This window comes from Podarcis melisellensis, assembly GCF_964234715.1.
Source record: "Podarcis melisellensis genome assembly, chromosome: 8".
Taxonomy (NCBI): domain Eukaryota; kingdom Metazoa; phylum Chordata; class Lepidosauria; order Squamata; family Lacertidae; genus Podarcis; species Podarcis melisellensis.
This window is the reverse complement of record NC_138540.1, coordinates 87,368,312-87,384,639: the sequence shown is the minus strand read 5'-3', so window position 1 is coordinate 87,384,639 and position 16,328 is coordinate 87,368,312. Positions and strand designations below refer to the sequence as shown.

The 16,328-nt window shown below is 49.8% G+C and overlaps 1 protein-coding gene across 5 annotated transcripts in view; it reads right to left on the bottom strand.

Annotated features, from left to right (window-relative positions):
* MARK4 (microtubule affinity regulating kinase 4) overlaps window positions 1-16,328 on the bottom strand; it is a 78,692-nt gene that overhangs the window by 42,124 nt on the left and 20,240 nt on the right. The gene's annotated exons all lie outside the window — the stretch shown is intronic.

The window sequence follows — 16,328 nt, the reverse complement described above, 5'->3', positions numbered from 1 at the left end:
CCATACGGGATGCACGTTCACCACCTGCAGCTGCGCACACACGGGTTGACATTCAGTGCTTCTGCACATGCGCAAAGTGTGATTTAGTGCTTCTGTGCATGCACGACCGCCGAAACCCGGAAGTAACCTGTTCCGGTACTTCCGGGTTTCGGCGGTCCATAACCTGAAAAAATGCAACCTGAAGTGTTACTCGAGGTATGACTGTATAAGGTAAAGGTAAAGGACCCCTGACAGTTAAGTCCAGTCGCAGACGACTCTGGGGTTGCGCGCTCATCTCGCTTTACTGGCCGAGGGAGCTGACATTTGACTGCAGACAGCATCCGGTTCGTGTGGCCAGCATGACTAAGCCGCTTCTGGTGAAACCAGAGCAGCGCACAGAAACACCGTTTACCTTCCTGCTGGAGTGGTACCTATTTATCTACTTGCACTAGTCGTGCTTTTGAACTGCTAGGTTGGCAGGAGCAGGGACCGAGCAACGGGAGCTCACCCCGTTGCGGGGATTCGAACTGCTGACCTTCTGATCAGCAAGTCCTAGGCTCTGTAGTTTAACCCACAGCGCCACCCGCGTCCCACGAGCAAAGCAGTTAGCGGCAGCCAAATGCAAAAACCATCTAATAAAACCGCAAAGAAGCTAAGAGTTTTAAAACAGGTGTCAAATAACTGGTGTGGGGAAGATGTATTCTTAATTGCCTGCCTAGGCCTGGCAGAACAGAAATGTGTTCTGTAGGCATCTAAAAGTTGGCACAGAAGGCGCCTGCCGGATCTCTGAAGCTGAGGTTTCAGAGATCCTGAAGCTGGGCTCCAAGACTTTGGCCACCTCATGAGAAGAGAAGACTCCCTGGAAAGGACCCTGATGTTGGGAAAGATGGAGGGCACAAGGAGAAGGGGACGACAGAGGACGAGATGGTGGGACAGTGTTCTTGAAGCTACCAGCATGAGTTTGACCAAACAATGGAAGACAGGAGTGCCTGGTGTGCTCTGGTCCAGGGGGTCACGAAGAGTCGGACACGACTAAACGACTAAACAAAACAAACAACTGCTTTAATACTTTCATATTCTTTGGCACAGTGGTGCACCAATATCTTTTATAAATAAATATCACGTTGGTCCTTGCGTGTGACTGTAAAATTACCCAGGCCCAGAGATGTGTCCTGTCAATCCACTAGCAGGTGACACCCTCAAAACTACCTGTCCAAGGCCTTGGGTCCCATGATGAGAGAAAGATAGATATCCATTGAAGCCCACAGCTGTCAACTTACAGATTTGAAAATAAGGGACCAGCAGCCTCGAAAATAAGGGATCAGCAGCCAAAATAAGGGATTTTAGTCAACCAGCAGCCAAAGGAAGCCTCAAGCGGTGATTCCCACAGCGCAGCAACCCGGCAAAGGGGACGCAGCAATGAAAATCACCGTCACCTCTCCGCTGGGAAGCGCTGAGCAAAGGCAAGTCCCCAGGAAACGCAGCCAATTTGATTGGCACAAGGCATGCAAGCGCCACCCCCAGTCATTCTTAGACTCCTTATTGGGTGAGCAACGCAGCCAAGCAACACAGTTGGAGCCTCCCTCCTCCCTGGCTGGCAGGGAGGGAGGGAGGGAGAGGAGCTGCTTCCTTTGAAACCCGGGAAATTTAAGGGACATCATCAATAAGGGATAGCAGCGGGACACGGCGCTGGGATAAGGGAGTTTCCCACCAAATAAGGGACGGTTGACAGCTAAGATGAAGCCCCCCCCCCAACTCCAATTGATAATAAACTGCAAGGCAAAGTTAAAAGGTGTTGTTTGTGCCTGCTTGCAATCTCAGTACCATTGGCGGGGCTGCAATTGCACCCGGCCCGGGTTCACGGAGGCATCCTGTCCTGGCAAGTCCTCGTCCCAGAAAACTCCCCTGGGAGGCCGTTCGCCTTAACAAGCTTAGACAGCAAAAGATCTTTAAGTCCGAGGAGATTATGGAGATCAAGAGCAATGCGTCCGAGGCCCAATCTTAACCGCCTGGCACAGGCAGGGAGAGGAGGCTGCCGGGTGCCCCATCCCAGCTCCTGCCAAGGGGTGCCCCATCCCAGAGACCTTCCCCTTGGCAAGCCGGAGGAATCCCAGCACATAACATCATTTTAGGAGTCAAGAAAACCTGGATTTGAATCTGCAAATCAGACACACACACTCTAAAAACGGGACCTCCGGTTCGAAACTAGCTTCAAACAGACAACGCATTTTCAAAAACCAAATTCCAATGGGCACCCACAACCAGGAGATCGTTTTAACTGTGGTTCTGAAATCCTACTCGAATTTTTTTTTAAAAAAATAATTTTTATTCATTTTCCAAACAAGTTTTATACAGTCAACAAATTATTTTACACTCATGCTTCAATTTTTGACTTCCCTCAATATCTCTGTCAATCTTTCAAAAAATTTCTATTTATTAGCGCATTTCTAAACATGATATTGCCTTTCCCCACTCCTTTTCCTCTTACTCTCTTTTTTGCAGTATTTCTTACTATTTCACAGAGTCTCTTCAAAACCAACAAGCGTTGTCTGTGTATCACATATATTTTTCAGATATTCTGTAAATTTTCCCCAGTCCTCGATAAACTTTTGGTCTTTCTGGTATCGAATCTTCCCAGTCAATTTGTCCAGTTCTGCTTATTCGGTCAATGTCCTTCTCCATTCTTCCACTGTTGGAATTTCTTCCTGTTTCCATCTACTCAATGGAAATCCTACTCAAATTCAACAGAACTTCTCCCATGGGTAAAGGTAAAGGTACCCCTGACCGTTAGGTCCAGTCGCGGACAACTCTGGGTTGCGATTCAGTGCTTCCACGCATGTGCAAAGCACAATTTAGCGCTTCTGCGCATGCATGACCACCAAAACCCGGAAGTAACCCGTTCCGGGTACTTTCGGGTTTCAGCGGTCCGTACCTGAAAAAATGCAACCTGAAGCATCTATTACTCAAGTTATGACTGTATAAGGTAAAGGTAAAGGTACCCCTGACCATTAGGTCCAGTCACAGACAACTCTGGGGTTGTGTGTTCATCTCGCTCTATAGGCCGAGAGAGCCGGCATTTCTCCGCATACAGCTTCCGGGTCATGTGGCCAGCATGACTAAGCCGCTTCGGGTGAACCAGACCAGTGCACGGAAACACCGTTTACCTTCCCACCAGAGCAGTCCCTATTTATCTACATACACTTTGACGTGCTTTCAAACCGCTAGGTTGGCAGGAGCAGGGACCGAGCAACGGGAGCTCACCCCGTCGTGGGGATTTGAACCGCCGATCTTCTGATCGACAAGTCCTAGGCTCTGTGGTTCAACCCACAGCGCCACCCGCGTCCCCTTTCTCCCACGAGTAAAGGTAAAGGGACCCCTGACCTTTATGTCCAGTTGTGACTGACTCTGGGGTTGCGGCGCTCATCTTCCTTTATTGGCCGAGGGAGCCGGTGTACAGCTTCCGGGTCATGTGGCCAGCATGACTAAGCCACTTCTGGCGAACCAGAGCAGCGCACGGAAACACCGTTTACCTTCCCGCTGGAGCGGTACCTATTTATCTACTTGCACTTTGACGTGCTTTCAAACTGCTAGGTTGGCAGGAGCAGGGACCGAGCAACAGAAGCTCACCCCATTGTGGTCACCCCGCCGACCTTCTGATTGGCAAGCCCTAGGCTCTGTGGTTTAACCCATAGCGCCACCCACGTCCCCTTTCTCCTGCGGACACTTTGGCTTAAAGCTCAGATGGGAAAAATAAGCTTAGGAGCTCTTTCTGGAGTGGCAGCTGAGAAAGGGACACACACACACCCTCATCCCCAGTGGGTTTGCCAACCGACCGCTTCGCTCCTTTTGACTCAGCCTTGTCTGCGGAAAGGGGGAAGAAAAATCTCCACCAACCAGTTACGAATCCAGGCCTGGGGAAGGCAAGCCTGGCTCTTCTGAAAATTGGCGAGCAAAGAGAGTGGGTTGGTATGAAAACCAACCTGAATGGCAGGGCGCAGCCACAAAGCCCGGCCGGTTCGCAGGAAAGACAAAAGGCGGGTCCCCTTTTGTCCCATCTGAGGGAAGCTTGATGAGAGGTGGAAAGGTGCTTATTAGGGGCTGGATCCTGGCCAGGTTCAGCGATGCACCACTTGCCACCCTGATAGAGCAAGGAGAAGGGACCCAGCACTCAGGTTTTCCCCAGGAGATGCAAGTGAAGAGCTTGCAGGATCAGGCCAATGGCCCAGCGGCCAGCCAGGTGCCTGGGAGAAACCAGAAAGCAGGACTCGAACACAGGACCACTCTACTCTGCTCCCTCTTGTGGATTCCGGAAACTGGGATTCGGAAGAACGGCTGCCTCCAACTGCAGAATGGCATCATGGCAGGTAGCCATCGGTAGCACTCCCCGCTAATCCTCTGTTAAAGCCATCTAGGTTGGCAGCCTTCCCTGCCTCCTCCTGTGGCAGTGAGTTCCACAGTTCAACTCTGCACTGCTTTCTCTTTTTTTCCTGCCCAAGGAAGCTGCCATCAATCACATCCCTCTGCTATTATTCGTTTATTAATTGTATTTATATCCCCGTTGTCTTTGTCCATGGAGTTTTCTTGGCAGGGATACTGGAGTGGCTTGCCAGTTCCTGCTCCAGGTGGATCACGTTGGGTCAAAACTCTCCACTATGACCTGTCCATCTTGGGTGGTCCTGCACGGCATAGCTCACAGCTTCTCTGAGTTATTCAAGGCCCTTCACCACAACGAGGCAGTGATCCATGAAGGGCGCGAAATATGGTCTGAAGCTCAACATCAAAAAAACTAAGATCATGGCTACTGGTCCCATCACCTCCTGGCAAATAGAAGGGGAAGAAATGGAGGCAGTGGGAGATTTTACTTTCTTGGGCTCCATGATCACTGCAGATGGTGACAGCAGCCACGAAATTAAAAGACGCCTGCTTCTTGGGAGGAAAGCGATGACAAACCTAGGCAGCATCTTAAAAAGCAGAGACATCACCTTGCCAACAAAGGTCCGTATAGTTAAAGCTCTGGTTTTCCCAGTAGTGATGTATGGAAGTGAGAGCTGGACCATAAAGAAGGCTGATCCCTGGAGAATGGATGCTTTTGAATTCTGGCGCTGGAGGAGACTCTTGAGAGTCCCATGGACTGCAAGAAGATCCAACCTCTCCATTCGGAAGGAAATGAGCCCTGAGTGCTCACTGGAAGGACAGATCCTGAAGCTGAGGCTCCAAGACTTTGGCCACCTCATGAAAAGAGAAGATTCCCTGGAAAAGACCCTGATGTTGGGAAAGATGGAGGGCACAAGGAGAAGGGGACGACGGAGGACGAGATGGTGGGACAGGTTTCTCGAAGCTACCAGCATGAGTTTGACCAAACTGCGGGAGGCAGTGGAAGGCAGGAGGGCCTGGCGTGCTCTGGTCCAGGGGGTCACGAAGAGTCGGACACGACTAAACGACTAAACAACAACAGTCTCCCAGGTCCTACTCCAACACTCTCACCACTGCACCACACTGCCTATCGAACCCAGTGATGCTTACCCAGACTGGCAGCTGCTCCCCAGGGTTTCAGGCACAAGAGGACTTTTTTTGAAGCCCCACCTGGAGGTTGAACCCGCAGCCTACAGCATACAAAGTCACAAGTCACACGAACATCCCCAAAGGCCTTGAAGCCTCCACCTCACAGCTGCCTCTTGATTATAAGCTCGGTCGGCAGAGCATGAAGTTCTTAATCTCTGGGATGTGAGTTCGAATCCCATGTTGGGCAAAAAAAAAAAAATCCTGCCTTGTAGCGGGTTGGACTAGATGACGCTCCTGGTCCCATCCAGCCCTGCAATTCTATGAGTCCATTATGCCCATTGGCAGCAGGGGAGTCTTTCCCATCCTGGTTCCATTCAGCTGTTGTTGGACTACAATTCCCATCATGCCTCTGGGCATGCATATTAGGGCTGATGGGAGTTGTAGTTGCAAACATCTGGTGAGGGTGAGCGTTAGGCTAGAACATGGATAGGCAAACTAAGGCCCAGGGGCCGGATTCGACCCAATCGCCTTCTAAATCCGGCCCGCGGACGTTCTGGGAATCAGTGTGTTTTTACAGGAGTAGAATGTGTCCTTTTATTTAAAATGCATCTCTGGGTTATTTGTGGGGCATAGGCATTTGTTCATGTTTATTTTATTTTTTCCAAAATATAGTCCAGCCCCCCATAAGGTCTGAGGGACAGTGGACCAGCCCCCTGCTGAAAAAGTTTGCTGACCCCTGGACTAGAACCAAGGCATAGATTCACATCTACGTTCCATCCCACTTTCGAACTTGTTTGAACAAGCAAAAGGAGGCTTTGGTAGAAGCCTGGCAGATAAACCGAGTGCTCGTCTTTGCCCCTATAATAACCCAGGACAGTCACAGAATCACAGAGGCACCCCAAGAGTCATCTAGACCACCCCCCTGCAACGCAATCCTCTCCTGCTTGGTTTGCCGCAAGACCACATAGTTGCAAAGTTGATTTTATTTTATTTTATTTAGTGGGTCCTGCTCAGCTGGCTTTAAGAGCAGCCTTAGATGTTGACAGTTCAGCAAGTGAAACTTTTCCAGCCACAGAGAAAAAGGGGAAGGAAAAGCTTTGCCTGCTAAGCTATCTGCATCTCAGGCAGCTGGTAACAGCACAGGAGCAAGGCGAGCAAAAATGTTGGCAACCCTACATGTAATTTTTTTGGGTGGGGGCATAGGAAAGAGAAACCCTGGTAGAGCCTGTCTCCTCCTTATAGCCGCCTGTCAACACTTGTGAGAAGGAGGGAGACCAGAATAGACGAGGCCTGAAGTCCTCGGAGGAATAGTTGAAAAGGTTGGGCTATGTTTGGGCTAGGAAACAGACGATTAAGATTGGGGAGAGGGGAATATTTAACACATTTATCCCCTGCCTCTCCTCCAAGAGCTCAAAGGGGCAGACGAAGACGAAACCATCAATTAACAGTTAAAAGCATCCCTTGAAACAACAGCAGGAAGTAAAAGCAGCCAAACGCAAGCCCACTTGATGTGGGAGGTATACTGGTTCTGGATACAGAGGTTCTATTCTTAGCCATCATGACTAATAGGCATCGACAGACATTGTCCTTTATGACTTTGTCTACATTTTTTCAAGAGAGACAGAGAGCCACTAAAGGAAGCAGCCGCCACGACGTCCTGTGGGAGATGACTTGGTTTCGTGGCATCCGAATTTCCTTTCGTCGGCCTCGAATCTGCTGCCACGACACAAGGAGACCCTCCCCGTTCGCCCCAGCACAGGGCAAGAGCAGGCTTGCCCCTCTGGGGGCAGAAGGAGAACCAAAAGAGGGCGAACATGGCAGGGAAGCAGATTTCAGCTCAACGTTTTGGCTAAACGTTAAACAGTGGAACTCCCTGCCACAGGATTCAGTGATGGCCATCAACCTAGACAGCTTTAAAAGAGGAAAGGGGAAATTCATGGAGAAGGAGGGGGCAGAAAGGCTTCTGAATCCCAGTTGCTGGAAATCACAGGAAAGGAGGGAGCTCTTGGGGGACAGGGGGCGGGCGGGTGTGGAAGACTCCCTGGTCCTGAATGGGGCAACTGTGCCCCTGAAGGACCCAGTGCACAGCCTTGGAGTCATTTTGGACTCACTGCTGTCCATGGAGGTGCAGGTCCATCCTGTGTCCAGGGCAGCTGTCCACAACCTCCATCTGGTACGCAGGATGAGACCCTCCCTGCTGGCGGACTGTCTGGCCAGAGTGGTGCATGCTCTGGTTATCTCCTGCTTGGACTACAGCAATGCACTCTACGTGGCATTAATCTACCCTGAGATTAAGAGCCTGGTGCTCTATGGACTGAACTATGTGTCTACCATCCCAGGCCAGGTGGGGCCACCTGAAGGGGCTGCTGGATCAGGCCAGAGGACCATCTAGTCCAGCATCATGTTCCCTCAGGGGCCAGCCAGAAACCTGCAAGCAGGAACTAATAATAATAATAATAATAATAATAATAACAATAATAATAATAATAATTTATTATTTGTACGCCGCCCATCTGGCTGGGTCTCGCCAGCCACTCTGGGCGGCTTCCAACAAAGATTAAAAATACATTAAAATGTCACACATTAAAAACTTCCCTGAACAGGGCTGCCTTCAGATGTCTTCTAAACATCAGGTAGTTGTTTATCTCTTTGACATCTGGTGGGAGGGCATTCCACAGGGCAGGTGCCACTACCAAGAAGGCCCTCTGCCTGGTTCCCTGTAACTTGGCTTCTTGCAAAGAGGGAACTGCCAGAAGGCCTTCAGAGCGGGACCTCAGTGTCTGAGATGGACAATGGGGGTGGAGACGCTCCTTCAGGTATACTGGGCCTTTGAGGCCATTTAGGGCTTTCAAAGTCAGCACCAACACTTTGAATTGTGCTCGGAAACGTACTGGGAGCCAATGTAAGTCTTTCAAGACCGATGTTATGTGGTCCCGGCGGCCGCTCCCAGTCACCAGTCTAGCTGCCGCATTCTGGATTAGTTGTAGTTTCCGGGTCACCTTCAAAGGTAGCCCCACGTAGAGCCCATTGCAGTAGTCCAAGCTGAACTATAGAAAATGTGGAGCAAGAAGTGTCAGCCCAGGGTGTTTTGCTCCCTGAGAAGGGCAAGATGATGCCCACCCGTTCTCAATTCTCAAGGAGTGTGGTTCTCAAGGAGTGTGGTGGAGTCTCCTTCTTTGGAGGTCTTTAAGCAGAGGCTTGACAACCATATGTCAGGAGTGCTCTGATGGTGTTTCCTGCTTGGCAGGGGGTTGGACTCGATGGCCCTTGTGGTCTCTTCCAACTCTATGATTCTATGATTCTATGAATTCCACATGCGGAAGCCAACTGGACCATCAGTTGCATCTTCTTTCAGCCCTGGTGGTGAGGTAGCCTTACTCTGACCCCTAACCATGCACAATTGACAGGGAAGTTTAGGAGGAACGGCTGGGTGGGGGTTTGTCAACAGGTCCACCCCCTCTCCAGCAGTTGCTGTCTGAGGGGGTCGGTCCTAGGAGTCTGATCAGATGAACCCAGCCAGCTGTCGCTCTTCATTCTATGCCTCCGGGCAGATAATTGACCCCCCAAATGCCATTAACCCATAGCTGTCAAGTGTCCCTTATTCCAGCGCCATGTCCCGCTGCTGTCCCTTATTGATGGATCTCCCTTAAATGTTCCTTAAATTTCAAAGGAAGCAGGTCCTCTACCTCCCTCTCTCCCAGCCAGGGAGGAGGAAGGCTCCAACTGTGTTGCTTGGCTGTGTTGCTCACCCAATAAGATGTCTAAGAACGACTGGGGGGTGGAGCTTGCATGCCTTGTGTGTGGCTAGTTAATGCAAGCTGAGGGAGTTTTTGAATGCTGGACGCCATTTTGTTGCACGCGCTGCTGCAAACTTTGCAGTGCAAAGCCAGGCCAGGGAGCCATCTTAAGTTGAGGCTGCATAGGCCTTGTGGTGCATGGGATTCAGATTCTATTCAGTTGAACCTCTGGTTACGAAGTTGGTTGGGCAGTGTTCTTGAAGCTACCAGCATGAGTTTGACCAGACTGCAGGAGGACAGGAAGACTGGAGTGCCTGGAACAGGTGAGGCTGCAGGTCCCTTATTTTCAAGGCTGCTGGTCCCTTATTTTCAAGGCTGCTGGTCCCTTATTTTCAAATCTGTAAGTTGACAGCTGGTGCTGGAGGAGACTCTTGAGAGTCCCATGGACTGCAAGAAGATCAAACCTCTCCATACTGAAGGAAATCAACCCTGAGTGCTCACTGGAAGGACAGATTGTGAAGCTGAGGCTCCAGTACTTTGGCCACCTCATGAGAAGAGAAGACTCCCTGGAGAAGACCCTGATGTTGGGAAAGATGGAGGGCACAAGGAGAAGGGGACGGCAGAGGACGAGATGGTTGGATAGTGTTTTCAAGGTTACCAGCATGAGTTTGACCAAACTGCGGGAGGCAGTGGAGGACAGAGGTGCCTGGCGTTCTCTGGTCCATGGGGTCACGAAGAGTCGGACACGACTAAACGACTAAACAACAACAACAAAGTTGACAGCTGTGCATTAACCCCGATGCTGAATTGCTGCGGTGTATTCCCACCCAAAACTGCATTATGGCCGCTAGATATCTTCAAATGCGCTCTCTGTCCCTGCCACCTAATCAAATTAAACGACAGCCATCTCCTTCACCCTTCGCTGAGCCCAGAACCTGCTCATGTTGAAGCTTCCAAAGGCCTAGACCAGGCATCCCCAAACTCAGCCCTCCAGCTGTTTTGGGACTACAACTCCCATCATCCCTAGCTAACAGGACCAGTGGTCAGGGATGATGGGAACTGTAGTCCCAAATCAACTGGAGGGCTGTGTTTGGGGGTGCCTGGCCTAGACAAACCCCCAACCCCCCCCCCCATGGCACTGAGAGGGCAAAGTACCAGGTGAGGGGGGGGAGCTGGATCTCAGAAATCCAACTTGGGGATGTAAGAATTTGTTAGCAGGTGTGTGACTGTATCATAAAATGACTAATGGGGTGCCTCAGGGTTCTGTCCTCTCCCCCATGCTTTTCAACATTTACATGCAGCCGCTGGGAGAGATCATCAGGAGGTCTGGGCTGGGTGTTCATGCGGATGATACCCACCTCTACCTCTCTTTTAAATCAGAACCAGTGAAGGCGGTGAAGGTCCTGTGTGAATGTCTGGAGGTGGTTGGAGGATGAATGGCGGCTAACAGATTGAGGTTGAATCCTGACAAGACAGAAGTACTGTCTTTTGGGGACAGGAGGTGGGCAGGTGTGGAGGATTCCCTGGTCCTGAATGGGGTAACTGTGCCCCTGAAGGACCAGGTGCGCAGCCTGGGAGTCATTTTGGACTCACAGCTGCCCATGGAGGGGTAGGTCAATTCTGTGTCCTGGGCAGCTGTTTACCAGCTCCATCTGGTACGCAGGATGAGACCCTATTTGCCTGCAGACTGTCTCGCCAGAGTGGTACATGCTCTGGTTATCTCCCGCTTGGACTACCGCTTGGACTACTGCTCTACGTGGGGCTACCTTTGAAGGTGACCCGGAAACTACAACTAATCCAGAATGCGGCAGCTAGACTGGTGACTGGGAGCGGCCGCCGAGACCACATAACACCGGTCTTGAAAGACTTACATTGGCTCCCAGTACGTTTTCGAGCACAATTCAAAGTGTTGGTGCTGACCTTTAAAGCCCTAAACAGCCTCAGTCCAGTATATCTGAAGGAGCGTCTCCTCCCCCATCGTTCTGCCCGGACACTGAGGTCCAGTGCCGAGGGCCTTCTGGCGGTTCCCTCATTGCGAGAAGCAAAGCTACACGGAACCAGGCAGAGGGCCTTCTCGGTAGTGGCGCCCGCCCTGTGGAACGCCCTCCCGTCAGATGTCAAAGCGATAAACATCTACCTGACATTCAGAAGACATCTGAAGGCAGCCCTGTTCAGGGAAGTTTTTAATATGTGACATTTTAGTGTATCTTTCATCTTTGTTGGAAGCCGCCCAAAGTAGCTGGGGAAACCCAACCAGATGGGCGGGGTACAAATAATAAATTATTATTATTATTATTATTATTATTATTATTATTATTGATTGGCATGAGAAGCTGAGAGGAGTCTATTCGATGGATCAAGCCAATGGCCCAACCATCTAATCCAGCATTCTGTTCTCACCTGTGACTCCTCCCCTCCTCTGACGGGCCAGGTAGGCAGAACACAGCCATTGTGGTGAGCAGCCATCGATAGCCTCATCCCGAATTAATCAGCCTAATCCTATTTTAAAACCACTTACGTATTTATACCTGGTTTTCTAAAACAGGGTTTCAAAGCGGCTAACACTTGTACGACAATTGAAAAGCAAAAGGAACGTCAGCGGTCGACGCAGCATTAAAAATCATATTCACAGGATCGTGGAAGGGAACCCAAGGGCCATCTAGTCTAACCCCGGCAATTCAAGAATCACAAATAATCCCTGACAGGTGGCCGTCCAACCTCTGCTTGCAAATCTCCAGTGATGGAGAGCCCTCTATTAAAAGCTGTAAACAAAGGAGGCACATAAAGCCACATCACTGTTGGCCAAATTGGCTGGGGGAAATGAATTTTTTTTTTCCAGGTTGGCCCCAAAATCTCACAAAATCTCGCTGGAACCCCATAGCGGGTGGGGAGCCATTCCTCCCCCCCAAAGGAACGACCTCAAAAGCTGAGTGGGAGCAGGCCCCCTTTCGATACTCCTTAGGGAATGAGAGGGTGGCAACATTTCCCTTATTGCAAGGGTTTGGACTAGATGTCCTTTGGGTGGCTTGCAAAGCTACAACTCTGTGAAACCTGCTGCCTAGTTTCAAAACAGGCAAGCGTGAATCGGACAAGACTCGCCCCTTCCAAAACTGCTATTATTCCAGCAGGAACCGTAAATGGAAATGTTGTCAGAGTCCCCTGTAAGACCACAGGAATCTGTGCAAGCAAATTTTGTCTCAAAAGGACACATTGCATCACACACACACACACACACACACCGGCCTTCCCTTCTCCGCACACACAAAGGAACCCTTTTCTGCCCCATTTCTTCCTTGAGTGGACCGAACGAGAGAGCCGGGAGGCGCATTTTTCTGCCTCAGAAGGCGCTTTCTCTGAGCGTGGTGGAGAAGGCAGACCAGGCGCAGGGAGGCAAGCTGTGCTGCAGCCACCAGTCGCTCTGCTTGCCACACAGCGGAGGACGGTAAATCCCACAAGAGCGTTTGTGTGAAGGATCAGGGCCTGGGCTTGGAGCCCCGAGCCCTTTGCTGCTCTCCACAAGGCCAGCCTGCAAGACGTCAGTAGCAGCAAGAAGTTGCGGGCTGGGAAGACAAAGGGAGGGTTAGCCATTCTTGCAATGGTTATTTTCAAAGCAAGCCGTCTCAGTGGCGGCTCTGCTCAGAGGCTAGTGGTCTATGGCTGACAATCCCAGTCCCAAGGCTACTCACTCCCATCCGACACGTTTCCGAGCACAATACAAAGTCTTGGTGCTGACCTTGAAAGCCCTAAATGGCCTCAAAGGCCCAGTATACCTGAAGGAGCATCTCCACCCCCATCGTTCTGCCCGGACACTGAGGTCCAGCTCCAAGGGCCTTCTGGCGGTTCCCTCATTGCAAGAAACCAAGTTACAGGGAACCAGGCAGAGGGCCTTTTTGGTAGTGGCGCCCACCCTGTGGAACTCCCTCCCACCAGATGTCAAAGAGAAAAACAACTACGTGACATTCAGAAGACATCTGAAGGGAAGTTTTTAATGTGTGACATCTTAGTGTATTTTTGGTCTTTGTGGAAGCCGCCCAGAGTGGCTGGGGAAGCCCACCCAGATGGGCGGGGTATAAAGATTAACAAATTATTTATTATTATTATTATTATTATTATTATTATTATTATTATTATTATCATCATCATTATCATCATCATTATCATCATCCTGTTCCTAAATGTGTTTGGAAAAGGAGGGAAAGGAGAACACAAAAACAGGCCACAGGCCAATCGAATCCAGTATCCTGGTCTCACAGTGGCCAACCAGATGCCCTGATGGGAACCATCAGGATTTGAGCACTGGGCTTTCTAGCAACTGGTATTCAGATGCGCTGCTGCCTCCGACTGTGGAGGCCAGAGGATATCCATCCTGGCTGGTAGCCATCGATAGCCCTCTCTTCCTCCATGAATTTGTCTCATCCTCTTTTTAATACCATCTAGGCTGGTGGCAGGGAGTTCCGCAGTTTAACTACATGCTCTATTTTATCTGTGTGGAATCTTCCACATGCAGCTTCTGTTAAAGGTAAAGGGACCCCTGATCATTAGAGGTCCAGTCGTGGCCGACTCTGGGGTTGCGGCGCTCATCTCGCTTTACTGGCCGAGGGAGCCGGCGTACAGCTTCCGGGTCATGTGGCCAGCAGGACTAAGCCGCTTCTGGCGAACCAGAGCAGCGCACGGAAACGCCGTTTACCTTCCTGCCAGAGCGGTACCTATTTATCTATTTGCACTGGTGTGCTTTTGAACTGCTAGGTTGGCAGGAGCAGAGACCGAGCAACGGGAGCTCACACCGTCGTGGGATTCGAACTGCCAACCTTCTGATCGGCAAGTCCTAGGCTCTGTGGTTTAACCCACAGTGCCACCCGCGTACCGCGGCTTCTATTACATCATCATTAAAAATGCTGGGGGGGGGGAATATAATCATGTAAAGCAACATTTAAAGCCAGAGATTCTGAAATCCCACTTTCTTCAAAAGGCAATTGTTGTGTATTAAGTCACAGTGACATATTTGTGTATCGACCGCAAAGTAAATTGAGCTGGATAAATCGCTGACTGGCAGGTGCACCGGAGAGTGACTTTTTATTTCCTTGGGTTTTAAGTCCACCTCTCTCTCTCTCCATATACCTAACAGCCAGCACAAGGCTCACTTGCGAAGCAACTTTGCTAATCCTGAGCAGCCAGGCACCTCAGCTCTTGCAAGGGCAGTTTAAGGCAGGGCTTGGCAGAATCAGCTGCAACTGGCTGGTGTTGCCGCTTTTGCAGGTGGCAGAGAAACAGGGTGGGGACCGGGGAGCATTCAGAGGTCAGTAATGTCACACAAAGGAACAAGGAAGGAAGCCTCTGCGTCACACAGGTCACCTAGCCGTGCACCCAGCCGACAGCCTCTTAACTGCACAAGGGTGGTTCTTAAGACCACTGCCAGGACGGCTCCACTGGTTGTGGCAGCTGCAGCCACGACCTCTCCGAGCTCCCTGTCTATCAAAAATGTATAACTTGCTGTTGAAATGGAATACACAAGATGAAATGGTTAAATCTGCAATGATTAAATGGGCGCAGGATATTGGTCATGACATAATGTTTGCTGACTGGGAAAAGTTATGGACCACCGGGATTAAATTTACGGCATGTAATGCCTTGAGAGAAAATATTATGAAAATGATTTATAGGTGGTACATGACCCCAGTCAAGCTTGCGAAAATCTATCATTTGCCCGAAAATAAATGTTGGAAGTGTAAAGAAAGGGAAGGAACATTCTTTCACCTTTGGTGGACGTGCCCAAGGATTAAGGCTTTCTGGGAACTGATCTATAATGAACTGAAAAAGGTACTTAGGTACACCTTCCCCAAGAAACCAGAGGCCTTTCTCCTGGGCATAGTCAGCCAATCGGTTGTAAAGAAGGATAGAACCTTTTTCATGTATGCTACAACAGCAGCAAGAATTCTCATAGCAAAGTACTGGAAGACACAAGATTTACCCACCGTGGAAGAATGGCAGATGAAAGTGATGGACTATATGGGCCTGGCAGAGATGACGAGCAGAATCCGAGACCAGGGAAGAGCGACGGCGGAAGAAGATTGGAAAAAATTTAAAGACTATTTAAAGAAATATTCAAAAAATAGTGAATGTTAGATTGATGTTGAATGAGAAAAAATAGGGGTTAATAGCGATAATGGTTAAGTGAAAGAAATGGAATGTTTTTATAACTAACTTGAAAATAAGGGAGGGATTTGTTAATTAATTAATTCGACACAAGAATGCAGAAAGGGGAGGTATGAGGAAGTCGGGAGAGTAAGGAACATGAAATTAAGAGTTTGAAATTATACGTGTTGTATGTACTTTATTGTTTTATTTTTTGTGTGGATGGAAAATTGAATAAAAAATAATAAGGGAAAAAAAATACCTCTCTGAGCTCCCTGAAAACTTGCTGCAGTCTCCTGGGGAACCCTGCACCGTAAAACTCTGCAGCTAGCAGCTCCTTCCTGGGGAAAGACCGGCAGCATCTTCTTCCGCTGATGGTTCATAGGGCCGATCCTGAGCTCAGGGCATGCGCCTCTCTTGCCATGGGCCTATCGGGAGGGCATGAACCCGAGAGAGAACAGCCGTTCTCCTTGGCTAAGAACCCACAAAGAGCCTGGCTGCTACTCCAGCATCCCTTTCTCACAGTGGCCAAATACCCCTAAGAGCCTAGAACAATATTATAATGGAACCTCCAGGTCCAGAAGAAGTCTATCTAGACTTCTTCTGGACCTGGAGGTTCCATTATAATAATAATTTATTATTTATACCCCGCCCATCCGGCTGGGTTTCCCCAGCCACTCTGGGCGGCTTCCAACAGAACACTAAAATACAATAACCTATTAGACTGAGGGCACAAGGAGAAGGGGACGACAGAGGACGAGATGGTGGGATAGTGTTCTCGAAGCAACCAGCATGAGTTTGACCCAACTGCGGGAGGCAGTGGAAGACAGGAGTGCCTGGCGTGCTCTGGTGCATGGGGTCACAAAGAGGTGGACACGACTAAACGACTAAACAACAACAACAACAATTAAACATTAAAGTTTCCCTAAACAGGGCTGCCTTCAGATGTCTTCTAAAAGTCAAATAGTTGTTTATTTC